Here is a 14,960-nt window from a genome sequence, read left to right as displayed (position 1 = left end):
CTAAAGCATAGAGTAGAAACTGTTAGAATGTTCCTGGAAACAACAGTTTGGTCTTACTAGAAGGTAAAGTGCAGGAACATGGGTAGGACATGTGGTGGGAGAAGCAGGTAACAAATCATGGAGGGTCGTGTAGGACCTTGTTACTCCAAATGTTATCCATCATCCTCAGTGTTGGCCTTGGCTGGAGCTTGTTGGAAATGCTCTGGCCAGACCTACTACATAAAAATGTGGATTTTAACAAGATCCCCAGGTGATTCCTTTGCACAGTAAAGCATGAAAATCACTGGTGTAGCAGATGTGAACAGATCCAAGGAAAACATAACTGGTAGCTGAGGGACCAGAAGTTTTTCTCAGCCAGTCTCTACCTTTCTCTTTTCCTTCATCACCAAGAATGGACTCCTTAGAGTAGCTTCAAGTTCACTTTAGGCCTTGAACGCTTGCTTTCTACTGCTTGATTTCGGTGAAACCTACCCTACCCGCCCCCCACCCTTACCATTGAAAACCTGGGCATGGAAAGCCTTGGGTATATGAGGGTGAAAGGAAGTTGGCAAGGACACTATGGAAAATCTTGAAGGCTAATGTTAACAACTAATATTCTTTCACTGCATCATGGTTGTCAGTTTTTCACATACATTTTCCTCACATCAGCCCTGTGAGATCATGATCAATTGCCTCATTCTGCAGATGAAATAGTTGAGACAAATGATATAAGTTGTTGAAAGTCACATGGCTGAGGAAGAAGCAAAATATAGACTAAACCTAGGTTTTTAAATATGAAGTTCAATGATTCTTCCTTTTCTCTAAGTTGCTGTCCTAGCTCATGAGCTCATGGTGCCCTGGCCTGGTTGGACCCTGTTGCTGCATTGTATTCTAACATCATTTTGCAACAGAGGATCCAAGGACACTGGGAGTTGGGGTACACTCAAAGCAGAGGTCCACTAGGGGATGGTTGGGTTCACCTATTCAAAGGAATTGAGATTCAGTTAAATGTTAAAGCAATATGATTCTTTTTACTCTCTAAGCAGTCACCAAGGGAGGCAGAACAGAGACAGGAAAAAAGTTAAATTAATTTTAGATTAATTCTGATTAAGAATAGGAATCAAATTCTGATGAAAGTCGCTTTTCTTTCCTTTTCACTGTTCAAGATTACAAAAGACCATGACTTTAGAATAAAACCACTCCACTGAATCATGACCAGTCTAAGGTTAGAATTCATCTTATTGATTGAATTGAAATGTCTACAAAGATGATTTGATTGATTGAATTGAGATCAGCCAGTCCTTATATAGTTAAATTGGAAGTAAAGATTCTACAGAGCTATGTCTGAATGTTCAAATGTGGGTAAAGTTTCCCTCTCCTCAATTATTCAGCCTGTGATCATCCATTGAAAACAAGGATAAGGGATCCATGAAAAACATCATGAATGTCTTTTGATATGCTTATGCTCTCTTAACTCTGTTTCCTTTGAGAGTTTGGGGTCTAAACCTCTCTTTGGCTGGTAGAGAGAAAGCAGACATTTTTTTATTATCAAAATAGAAGTGATCTGCTGTGGTGGTCCCCAAATAATACTTCATTGAGGGCTTAAAATAGCTCTATATTCACTTCTTTGGTACCTTCAGCTCAGAAGCAAATAGTGTTGCTTTAACCCTGAAACCCTGCATCTGATATGCATGTGAAGAGAATGTAACTGTTATAAATTCAGAGAGCAGAAATCACAGAGGGAAAGGACAGTATTTGAGAGGTGAGGTTAAGAAAGTAGAAATATGATGGTTAGATATTCAGTCTGTTCCTATTGTATATTAGGTATTTTTTTCAGCTTTGGAAATCTACCTCCTGTTGGAAATAAAATCTTTGATTTATTTCAAAATTTGAGGGACCGACCTCTATGCCTTCATTGAAATCAAAGATGTTAGCTTTTAAGGGAAATATGTGATTTTCCCTTCTTTCTTGTCATTCACTTTATAAGCTTGGGAACACCACTAAGGGCATAAGTGTGTGTGACTAAGGTGAGATTGGATTAGAACAGAGGGCAGCTGGAAGAGGCAAGTAATGACTCCTCATTAAAAAAATATTTAAGCTAGCTGGCTTATGTGCTAACATAGTCATCTGGGGTCAGATCTTCTAGAAATGGTCAAGAAACATTTTTTTAAAAAGTTACTGTCTTAGACTATGTCAGCAAGACATAGGTGTTTATCAATACCTTACTATCAGGAAAAGCTATGAAAAGGGGCAATAGAAGGGGTATGAGAGGCTGAAGGGCCCAATCTAAGCCTGGAGGGGTCAAAAATAAAATATCAATTTGTATAGCCTTTGAAAAAAAAGAGGCGGTTAGAGAGAATATAATTGCTTGTAAAATCTTAAATGCTGTAGATAATACTGAGGCACCCTGGTTGGTGTGGGCAGCTTAGAGAAGACAAGCTGCAAAAGAGAAAACAATTTCTCTCAATGCAAGGGAAAATGCTATTCATGCGGGGGCTATGGGCATCCAGCGTGATGTGTAGCAAAAAGATGAATTCAAGGAAACCAAAAAAAAGAACATCTAGGAGAAAACAGGTCTTGTTCTGGTTCACGTATCTAAGAGCTCAGAATGAATAGACTATGACACTAGTTTTATTCATGAAAAGGCTTATTAGCTACATATTATATGGATATCTATATCGATCTGTCAATGTAATATAAAACTGTCAAATTTCTGGGGTCTGATCTCAATTAAAAACTAAGATTGATAATTTGTGGACTATCTCTGTCTGCTTAATTCCAAAGGCAAAACTCAAGGTTTAGAAAGACCTTTTATAAGCTGGATATCACAGAGACAGAATTAGCAGGAAAGGCTGCTTCAGTTTGGAGCTGAGAGGGTGGTGAGAAGCCCCTTGTCACAAGTTTAGTAGATAAATTGAATACATCAGTTGAAACCTATGCTTTGACTCATTTATAATAATTACAAAAAATAGGGAAAGCCCTGGAATGTGAGCTGTGGTGCCACTTGTTTATCATTGCCTTCATTTGTTCATTCTTTCATTCATTCATTCGTTCACTCATTCTGCAAATAGCAATTGAATGCCTAGTAAATGATCAGGGAATGTTCTGAGTGCTAAGGACACAATTGTTACCACACAGACCCCATCCTTGCACTCATGGAGCTTATAGACCTGTAGAGAAAGATAGATTAAAAACAGAAACAAATGCTAAGCAAGATTATTTCAGATGGCAAAATTCCTATGTAGAGAATAAGATGGCTTTGTGGAGATTTATTGCTTAGATAAGATAAGGAGGATAGACTGCTTACGTGGGGTGGTCTGCAAAGGCCTCTCTGAGGTGTCATTTGAAACCCATGATGAGAAGAAGCCAGACTATATCAGCAACACACATACGTACAGCGGAAGGTGAAGAATACCTAGCTTATTTCAGAATATACAGATCAGAGATTAAAGAATAATTCACTAACATGACAAAGTCCTTAAATTTTTTAAGAGAGGAAGAACTTCTCTCCCTCTCTCTCTCTCTCATTCTCTCACTCTCTCTATCTCTACCTATACCTCTATCTCTCTATCTCTTAAAAATGGAAATTGCCAACTCTTCCTTATTTGTCCATGAAGGTCATGTGTCTCTATCTTCTGGAGTTGCAGTGTTTCTTAAGCACAACAAAAAACATGTCTGGACTTTTGTAGCCCTTGAAAGACTGGTTTCAGTCCCAACAGAGTTCAAAGAATTATCTTTAAGTTTAATACAGTGCTATGTGCATGGTGGTTGCTTAATGAAGAATAGCTAACATAAGGAATGGAATTTTGTTTAATAATGGTAGTTGCTAAATATATATGTGTTTGTTAAAAAATGAAATTGAGTTTAATGAGCTTATAGACTAGTAGTCTTTTTCAAAGATGCCAAAATGCTTTATTACTCATTCCACAAGTAACCCCATTCACTTGCCTAAATCAGATAGAAGAGTATTAATCCTGAGAGTAGTAACCCTGAGCAGTGATTCATAGCAGTGGTTCAAAGATGAGATTTGACTTAAAGCAACACTTTTGTCTAGATCACGCAAATGACGCTTAGGTAAATAACAATAAAAGGGAGAACATACTTTTATATAGGTTATTTTTTTCAATAGATTGTGAAAGATAAGATAGTAGCCAATTAGTTACACATCTTTAGAACCCTAATTCTTAGCACATATGCAAATGATAGATGCTCACTAATCTTGAAGGCTGTGCAATGAACTGAAATAAGGGTGGCTTTAAAGCCAGACAGACTGGTCTGAATCCTGATTCTGCAACTTTCCAGTCCTATGGGCTTAAGCTAATTGGTTTGTTAGCTAAACCTCATTTTTTTCACCTATTGAATAGAGATCCTACTACCTTTCAAGGTGGATTTGGAGATTAGTGATACTTTAGGCAAAATAACTATAGGGTAGCTATTGATATTTAAAAACAAGAAGAAAAATAGGCAGACTGTGCTATTAAGTTCTGTGAGGGCAGGAGTGGGAACTGTATCTTTCTGTATCCACAATTCCTGACACAGGAATAGGCACTCAACAAGTACTAGCTGAGTGAGTGAATAAATGAATTTACGTTTGATGATTTGAGATGGGTAAGGAGGTGAGAAATAGTATTATATCATTGTGGTTTATATCCAGTGATAGACAGAAAATTGAAGAATTTCAGGACCACATTAGATGTCATGACACCTTCAAATTTGTTATTGCCTCTAGAAGGAATACTCTTACACTACTCTAGAAAGAAAACTGTCCCGTTTGTTCATAAAAAAAAAAAAAACTTCAGAAAGAACTATCATCAATTATGTCTACTTTCCAATAGCAATTCCCCACTAGACAAGCATACAAAAAATTAATCAAATAAACAATACCGAAGCACCTCCTCTAATGTTAATTGCAGGAGTTATCTTTAATTGCAGGAGTTCTCCTGGCCTTTACAAGAATCAGGTGACCTCAGTGCAGAGAAATCATTACTGGTTGAACTGTGTTAGTGTTCTGTGAAAAGAACAATGTCTCAGCCCAAAGGCCGTGTAATGATTCTTTGAATAATTGCAGTTTGACCCTGGGAAGAAGGGTTGAAGATTGTTTTGGATCTTCAGTTTTTACATCTTCATAAGCAATAAGTGGTGAAGTCAAAGCTAAGAGAATGTCTTAAAGGAAGCAGTTGAGTGGTCTCTGTATTCAGAAAGCAGGACAGTATGTTCTAAGAATTTCTGAGGGCCATGATAAGAGTCTGCAAATGAGTCTACATACCTGTTGGAAGAGTTAGTCTCAAACTAAAGAGATGGTGGAATAGACCTTAGGTAGAAAAAGATTCTACTTTTCCAGGGACCTAAGAATCTGAGATAAATGGCTCTGTCCTTTACTGATGGTAGAAATAAGGAAAGTTATCAAGAAGAAAGAAAATCTACATAGGTACAGAAATATCCAGATCAGGTGATCTAAGGAAAAGGGTGGTAGAAAAATCTTGCTTTCTCTCCATAGTTGGTTTGTAATATTTCAGTTAAATATTTCCACCATGCTGCCTACAATGAACACAACCCCATCTGAAGGAAATTGTTCCACCCTTCACCTACAGCCTCTGCTGAGAAACTAAGTTATCAGGTTTTGCCCACCTGTCCAAACTATGCTCATTTCGACCGTACCACAGTTCACTGACTGAAGTGAGTGTCTGCCAACTGGGATATGAATCTATTAACTAGCCTAAGGTATAGCCCATGTGAAATAATAAACTGGGCTAAAGAGATTTGCTCAGGACTTTGTGTTGGGAGTGTTACTACAAAATGGCTTAGTTAGCAAAGGAAATTGAAGCTTAATCATGCAGAGAATCCATAAGTTTATTGTCATAAGTAGCTCAAGTGGTGAGAAAACAGAACCTGTGATTAAGCAGAAGCTGTGAAGTTGAGAAAAAGGTGCTCCAAAGTAAGGAGAGAGAACTCACAGTCCAGTTAGCACTTGGAAGAGAAGTGGGTACTCAGAGATGGATATTTGTGGAGGGTAACTAAGTCAAATTTGTGGTAGACACATATTAACCAGTTCCTGCTCTTCCTGCAACCTTGTTCTGTTCTAATTTCTACTCTTACTGAGTTTTAGAGTTTTCAGTCTTTCCTGGTTCACTAGACAGCATATCTTTACAATAAGACCCTGTTCTTTGTGGTAAACCTACCCTGTGACCAAAGTATACAGATTAAAACCCATACGATGACCAAGCAACCAGTTTTCCTTGGCACAGTCTCAGCTTTAGGTGAATATCCAATTCATCTAACTATTCAAATCTAGGTGAGTACTTATTGTTCACACACAGCCAGGGAAGTTGGTTCTATTCGTGGTTTGAAAAATACGAGTGCTGTACCCTTAGCTGGCCTGATTCAGTTTGCAGAGAATGGGGCAAGAGAAGGGCAGATGAAGGAGGGTGGGAGGGATAGAGAGAGAAAAGGAGGGGAAAAAGAAGACTGGCAGAAATAAAGATTAAAAGATTGAAAGATTTGGATAAGAAGAATATCATCCAATAAGTAGTTGGCAAATTCCCCTGAGTTTGGAGGTTAAGAAGGTTTGTTGACCTAAAATAAGTCTTTTAAAGTTACCATCTGTCAAAAGAAATGACAGTCAGTTTCAAAAATTTTGCATGCCCGAATATATAAGGCTAAAATCTTCTGAGTAAACAGCTTGCCTTCAAATATAAAATAAAATAAACATAGTCAAGTAGTGTTAAGACGGGGTGGTGTTTGCATGTGACTTGTTTACCAAGAATCCATCTACTACTAATATTTTATTTTTTTAAGAAAGCATAAGTCTACTTACAGAGCCTAAAGAAAAATATCTGGATATCCCTGGTTGAATTCATATAAAGGAGGCAGGCATATTTCCATATAACAACTCAATAGAATGGTTATGGCCACTTCAATAATACAATAAAATTTATTTTTATATTGGATCATAAAATTACTATACCAGAAGTGGCCAATAGTTTATCAGTTTTCAAAATGGCTAGTGTAGAATGCGACTGAGAAAGATGTAAAATCCCTCAAATGTGTCTAATTATCCCAAACTGTACTGCCCAAGGGAAATATTCTCCCAACCCTTTTGGTTGATCAGTTTATGTTATAAAACATATGGGTTGATGACCCTTACAACATAGCTTTGCTTCAGTGAATGATGTAACTACAGGTCTCTTTTATTGTCCTATAAATATTATGTCTTCCCTTGAAATGGTTTTGCATTCATCATGTGTCCTTCTCAAATTATTTTCTAGTGTCATTATTTCACATATTAATTGAACATCACTAATCCTATATAGACTGAATGAATTTTAGAAAACAACTATTAAAATTGACCTAGGCTTCAGATCAGGGAAACTTGTTGAAAATAACAGGCCAAATTCAGAGTCCAAACCCTCTCTCACCACCAGCTCCAGACTTGACCCAATCAGTTGGTTTTGGAGGAGAAGGAGAAGTTTAGAAGCCATTTACTCTTTTCTCTCCAGGCCCTAAGAATGACTCTGTGTGTGTGTGTGTGTGTGTGTGTGTGTGTGTGTGTGAGAAGGAGAGGAGGTCTGCAACATTAACACTGATATGAAAGAGTGAAGGTCAAAGTTACTTAAATTTGAACCCAGGTTCCATTTATCACTTACTAGCTGTGTGACCTTAGCTAATTAATCTTTCAGCTCATTTCCTCAGCAGTACAACATCAATAATAGCACCTGCCTCATAGAGTTGTTGTAAGGATTCAGTGAGAAAGAGCCTGAAAAGCCCCTCCCATGGAACTTGGTCCATAAAAAGCACCTAATGAAGGTGAACCACTAATGATGACCATGGCTATTCTTTCTGTAGTCACAATGATTAAACCTGCTCCTATAAGTAGAGAGATTTCCATTTTAAATGTCTCCTGTGGAAAGACATCCTCACAAAGAAGTCATTGAGAGAGGAAAGGGGCAGGTTTGGGCCAGGAAGCTCTTGCATGAAAGAAGGTTGGAAGAAAAATGTACATCCTAGATGCCCTCACCGTGATCCTGAAGGCAGAAAGAGAAAACTCTGAAGACAGATGAAGGAAACAATGTTGAGAGTAAGTTTACCTAGGTGTGGGATTCTATTCACTGCTTGCTTATGATATGCCAGGCGTGTGCTAGTGCTGTCACTGTAATAAGGGTTGGTTTGGAATGGTAAATGGTGAGAGGGAGAGAAAAATCATTTTTTATTGAGATATAATTGACATATTGTGTTAGTTTTAGGTGTACAACATAATGATTTGATATATGTATTTACTGCGAAATGATTACCACAGTAAGTTTAGTTAACATCCAGTGTCAAGAGAACAGTGGAAAAAATGAAGCAGAGAACAGGGTAGAGAGAAGCAGGTGAGAGTGAGGATAAATGACATTTAAGCTTTGTCTCAGTATTTGATTCATGACCCATTCTGACCATGATTTCTGAGCAACACAACCAGCTGGATGCCACGGCATCCTCAGAGAATCTAGTCCTTCTGGTTTGTGCCAACTGTCATGTGTATTGACATAACTGTATGAAGGGAGACATGCAGGAAAGTTTAGCTGGAGGTACAGATTAATGCCTTGCTAATGCTATTAGTTGCTGCCATTGTTTCCAAGGGCTATGCTATGACATTGAAAACACAATAGCAGTTGTCTTGTACATTTTACCTGAAAGGCTTGTGTCTGACATTATTTGGGAGGTATACAGCTTGGGGGTTACAAACATAAAATATTGTTTTGTTGACACATGCAAATGTTTGGAAAGTCTTCCAAATTTAAAGGAGAAAAAAAAAAAAACAACATAAATTGTAGTCAAAAATACCAAACCTTTGGTTTTTCATTTTCCCTGGGGAGCAGCTGCTGATTTCACTCTAATTTTAGCTGCTATTGCTTTGAGCTAAACTTTCCATTTTTATTAAAAAAAAAAACTGAGTCTAGAGGATTACAAGCTCCTGTGCTTTTGATTTTTAATAAAAACGAGCATTTACCTCTGAACAGTAGCAGCAAGAAAGGGAATTAAACCTGAGGCTAGTGAGTTGACCTTTAGAGGGGTGCCGATCCACAGGGAGGTGACGAATTTAACACACATCCCTTTTCTTTCTCATGTACACACTCTCCAGCTAATATTCTTCTGTTTAATGTTTATTTAAATGGGAAAAAAATTGATTAAAAACAAACTTTGTTCTTTAACGTTTGTGTTTCGTGAATTGGCTAGGTGCATGCAAGTCCTTCCCAGTTCTTTGCCAGCTGGTATGGTTGGATTTCCATGTGTAATATGAATAGTGATGGTTCTGATTTAAGATATAGAATAGAAAGAAAATCACATATCCACCTCCCTACTGGGCTCTACTGAATGGGGAATCTGGGGTGATGCCTGACATAGTGAAACTAATCAATCCAACACGGCTGACAAACTATTATACTACTTGCAACTGGGAATGTGTATACCCAAATTGTAGGGAAATCTCAATCTTTAATCTGTTCAGTTTTTTATAGAGGAAAAGAAACATAGTAAATTTAGTCTAATTTGCGTATGACTTTTCTGTAAAACACATATATTCCGGTGGCATTAAATGAATATCACTGTTTAAAGAAAAATGGGCCATAATCCATGGATTCAGCTTACAAATTACTGTTTGCATGATTTTCTAATCCTCCCCCAGCACCAATTCTATACAACACTATTTTGTCTCAGCAAAGGAACTTGCCTACAACTAGCTTAGGACATAAAATGTTGAGCCTTAAACTCGGCCTTTCACTCCTTTTGCTCTCCCCTTTCTCTGCTCCTCCTGCCTCTCATGGAAAGAGTGCCAGGCTGATAGAATACCGGTTGGGAGTCAACGTTTCTTTTAGAAATCATTCAGAGCTTTACTTCTGTCTGTCAAATGGATCACTACTCTTACAGCATTTAATTATTTGAATATACTGACTTTTTTCTCCTCAAAATGCCATTAGTTTCTGGACCTATATTCAGAATTCCAAAATTTAACTATTTGTCATAGACCAAAGACATCAAGGACATGAATTTTGGAGTCAGCGTTTTATCATTCACCAATTGAGTGATGGCTCCGTGTTTCTATTTTCTCCTCAATAAAATGGAGATAATAATAGTGCCAACTTCCTAGAGTTATGGAGAGGATAAAATGAGGAGATAGATAGGCAGGTAGATAAATAATAACAAGAAAGACAGGTAGATAGATAGATAAAGATATCACCTCATCACTTAGACCAGTTCTTGAAACATAGTAAACACTCAGCAAAATGTTAGAGGCTATTATTATCTTATATTTACATTTGAAATTAACTGTTCTCTTGGTATATGTCTCATTTCTTTAAGCATAACTTCTTTGAAGGCAGAAATACTATATTTTATTTCTTCTGTAGCCAACAGGAGAACTCTCTATGGTGCTTGTCATATAATGGATACTAAATTGATTGACTGAGGTATTTAACAGATACTTTATTTTCCATTTGACTCTGTCCCTGCCCCTACATTTTAAAAATGTATGCCACGTGCTGTGGGTCTCAGTTTAAGAAGCTATCTAGAACTAGTACAGTACCAGGGGGCTTTGGAAAAAGACAATGTAGATGAGACTGGGCCCCTATTACATCTGGAGAAACATTTGATTTTTTAAAGCAGCTTCAGGAAGGAGTAGGCATCTGGGTGACTCTTGGGGGCTTGGTGAATAGACTTTGAGAGCTAGAGATTCGGATATGGTTAAGATCAATCCAGATGGAGGGGCTGGAATGAGCAAAGTCTGGAAGCCAGGAAGCTTGAAGAACTGTTTAGGGAAATTACAAATCATTCAGTTTAGCTGGTGTAGCACAATATTGGAGAGAAAATTGGAAAATTGGAGCGAAATACTTGAGGGTCATTCTATTTAAGGGTCAATGATATTTTTATCTGATTTATATTGCTTAAATATCATCATTTAGTAGATTAAACCAAGAAAACTAGAAATTTATATTGCTTTCCATTTTCTGGGAATTGTGAGATTCTTTTTAAAGGAAAATGATTCATTCTTAGGTCTTATATATGGCATGTTTGAATAAGATGAGTTCAGCTTTATATAAATGTTGACAGCTCTAAAAACAGCGGCACTAATGGTCAAGCTAAGCTTTTGCTACAGCAACCCCAGAGGGCTTCCAGAAACAATCAGGAGAGTTCTGAGTACAAAATGGCCCCTGGAACTACCTTATCTGTCTTGCCAGTTAGACCCATAACTATTTTATGGCACAGCCAGTTTCCATAGACACCATTGTGAGTTTTGTTTTCCTTTTATTAAGGTAGGCTCATTTCACATTTTACAGGATGGGAGGTGCTAGGCAGGGATTCTACTCTGAGATTCCACAGCATTTTCTTTTAAACTTTCAGTATTTGACATATTGTAGTGTAATTTATCTGTTTATGTACCTGTCTTCCCCATGAGCCTATGAGCTCTATCAGGAGTTTCGTGAAATCTTTGCCATGTTTCAGGCATTGTGCTAAGGGTTTTACATGGATAATTTATTGGCCTTCATGACAATTCTATGAGGTGGATACTATTATTAATCCCATTTTACACATAAGGAACTGATGTATATAGAGGGTAAGAAAATTATCCAGGTTATATAATTAGTAGATGTTAGAGCTAGGATTTGAACTCAGTCTAACTCTAGAACCTGGCTCTTAAATATCATACCATACAAAAATGAATCTCTGTTGATTGTGTGAATAAATGGAACAAATGCTATTATGCACATTTTGGTAGAAAGAACATTCAATAGGGAACTAGGAAACCTGATCTCTAGTCCCAGGTCTGCTTCAAACTAGCTAGGTGACCTTGGGCAATTATCTTAACTTCTCTGAGCCTCATTTCTTTACTGGGTTATTTTGAGAATTAAGTTATATGAAATGTGTGAAAGTGCTTAGCTCAAGGCCTGTTCCTTTCTGAGTTTTTATAAATGCTAGTTTTCCTTTCTTTCTCACCCTTCTTTGCCCTGAGAGTCCTCTGAACCAACCTTGACTTTTCTAAGGCACATGACATCCTGTCTCAATCTGTGCCCAACCCCCATGGGCAGAAGGTGCTTGCCCTCACTTGAAGGAGAGAAAACACGGGCAGCACCAGATGATTATTGAGAGGGCAGAACTGGGCGAGGTTATGCAGCTGCCACTTCAGTAGTGACCGATGATGGCAGGGGGCCATCACATCAGTGCAGGGCCCTGTGTGGCCAGGCTGGACGCATCTGCCTCAAGTCGCTCTATATCTCTAATGTGAGCTACACGTGTAATTATCCAGGCAGCAGGCTAAAATATCGCCACAGACAGCAAAGTTTCATCAGCAGAAGGGCACACTTTGTTTCATGTGACTCCAGCAGAGCACTGCAAAGTGTTATAAAGCTGCGATGATGAAGGACAAGTTAGAAAGTCATGGAGTAATATATTGTCCGCATGGCCAGGCCTCCATGGGTTAAGCAAATCAGGAAGTTAAGGAGTACACCTGAGACTGTTAGGAAAAAAAATACACACAAAGTTGTTTTTAGCTATGGGGTCCTCACTAGAATATGCTTTTCTTTCAAAGAGCTCAGAGTCTTTGTTTCTGTTACTAAGTCCTTAATAATTGACTAAGACTATCACTGCAAAATCAGGTGGGAAATCACATTTTAGATAAAATTGTGTTGGGGAGCAGTGGAATGAGTGAAATGTACATATTCTGTGACTTAGTTGTGTGTGTACAGATTAAAAGACAGGCACGTACAGATCAAAAGACAGCAAAAGACAGGCACATACACATGCTTGCAAAGATACATGTTGGGTGTTTTTTTTTTTTTTAAAGATCGTTTGTATAATAACCTTATTATTCTCTTATTGTGGTATTATTGTGACTTACTTCATCCTTGCCGTGACCTCAGGTTCCTGAGAGGAATCCTCCGCTGTGTGTGTGTGTGTGTGTGTGTGTGTGTGTGTGAGTCTGGAGACCCACACTGCTTCTTGTGAGGAGTATAGACAACTGCAAGGCCCTGTGTGCTCTGGTGTACCTGAGAAGTGCTGTGAGAATTGTGGATAGGTTAAGGTTAAAAGGCATAGAAAATGGGAGAAAAACATGGAGAAGGGGAAACGGAAAGTATTATGAAAAAATGCAAGGAAGCAGGGGAGAGAGTCAATAAGATCTCAGAGTAGAAAAGAGGGAAAGTGGTGAACGTGGTCCAGGAGGAATAAATGCCACCAGCTGTCATGTTTGGTTCTACATGGGGACTGACTCTGTCCAGGTTCCTAGACTGGATCTTAGGGTATTAATACTCAGGTGTTCTATCATATCCTCTAGAGAGGACAAAGAGAAGTCCAGAGACCATCAAGGTTGCTGAGCCAGTATTTCTAAGGAGGACTTTTTGCCTGACCTACTCCCTTTACTGCCATCTGTACCCAATCCCCATATAAATACATCTTTAATGATCTGGTACAATGGTAATTTTTTTTCAAAAGTTTTGCTTTTCTTGGAGAGGGGTGCAGAGAGAGAAATGGGAATGTACAGGGGGATTTAGAGTGATGTAGCAAAAGGGTTTTAGCTGCATGGATCTAGATCAGCTTTTACCACCTTATTGATGAGAACGCCAAATGGAAGTGAATCAAAACCATTACTGATTGATAGGCTGCATCTATTGCTTCCCCTTTTCTACATGGCTGACCACTCTATCTGAGATGAAAATTAAATGACTCGGCACTGTTTACTCCTCATATAGGTCTTAGTTATTGCAGAGGGTCTTATTTCTTCTAGATTATTGATATATAGATTGTTTTAGTTTCTTCCTTAGTTAAATCAAAAGGTATTTATTGATCAAGTACTACTAATACTGTCACTACTACTGCTGTTACTGCTAATACCACTATCCTTCACTACAACCACTAGTTACCATTTATCAAAAACTCATATTGTTATGATTTACTTATTTATATTTTACTTTGATGTGTATATAATTATACAAGCAACTGGGCCTCACAGAAGTTTTATAATTTGCTCAGGGTCATGTAATTAGTAGTGGAAGGGCTGGAATTCAAACTGAGATGCGTTTGGTTCTAAACCATTGTATAGGTCACTATACAAGGAATACTGTTTGGGCCAGACCATAAATAAATAAACAAATGTGGGGAATAAAATGAATCCTTGTCCGCTACTTTCAAATTTAGTGGGTGAAAAGACAGATATATAAATAGCTCTAAGTCAGTGTAAATGGTATTGAATGTTCTGAACAGTGATTCTCAAATGATGCATCAGCGCTACTTGGGGAATTTATTAAAAATATAGATTCCAGACTGCAGTCAAGGAACTCTGGGTTGGGACCAAGGGATCTATAGTTTTAAAAGACCAAATGTAAAACTTTCCTTTGATTCCAGAGCCCAGGCAACTTTGAGAACTGCTGATAGTCAAGACAGTATGTTACCCCTTATTATAAGAAGGGGTAAAATAGATCCAACCAGAGGATGTGGAGGTTATGGAAACCCATTTGAGGTTGTTTAGTTGACTTTAGAATTTCCAAGGTTATTTAAGTCTTCAAAATCACATCATGATTTATGAAAAATAGTTGTCAGTAGCTTTAGACTAACACCTACTAATTCTAGAAATGACTAGCTATAACCCTTGCTGGCTTGAATAGATCTTATGTTTTAAAGTGCACTTACACTGATGTACTTCAGTACCATAATTTGATCTTCGAACCATTCAGTTTACTTATTCTAGTAATCTAGTTACCATATCTATGAAAGTAAAAACAAAAACAAAAACAATTTATCATCATCACCATCATCATTATTTTAAGCTGTAACCATCAACATTTTTGCTTAGACACTATTTGTATGTTCTTTGCCAAGTCATTTCACCTCTCTGGGCGCAAATTTCCCATCTATGTAAAGAGGGCATTGGTAAGTAAACTAAGTAAACTCAAAGTTATGAAAATCCATGAAATTAAGATCTTGGGCTGTCATTTATCAGTACTCAATTACCTTGA

General features: G+C 37.8%; 1 protein-coding gene and 1 long non-coding RNA gene across 4 annotated transcripts in view; one reads left to right on the top strand and one right to left on the bottom strand.

Annotated features, from left to right (window-relative positions):
• LSAMP (limbic system associated membrane protein) overlaps positions 1-14,960 on the top strand; it is a 651,408-nt gene that overhangs the window by 106,361 nt on the left and 530,087 nt on the right. The window lies entirely within an intron of this gene.
• Positions 1-14,960, bottom strand: part of LOC309630074 — a 64,803-nt gene that overhangs the window by 28,769 nt on the left and 21,074 nt on the right. The gene's annotated exons all lie outside the window — the stretch shown is intronic.

This window comes from Balaenoptera borealis (assembly GCF_965194805.1).
Source record: "Balaenoptera borealis genome assembly, chromosome: 5".
NCBI lineage: Eukaryota > Metazoa > Chordata > Mammalia > Artiodactyla > Balaenopteridae > Balaenoptera > Balaenoptera borealis.
The sequence above is the reverse complement of the archived record's forward strand: the minus strand, read 5'-3'. Positions and strand labels throughout refer to the sequence as shown.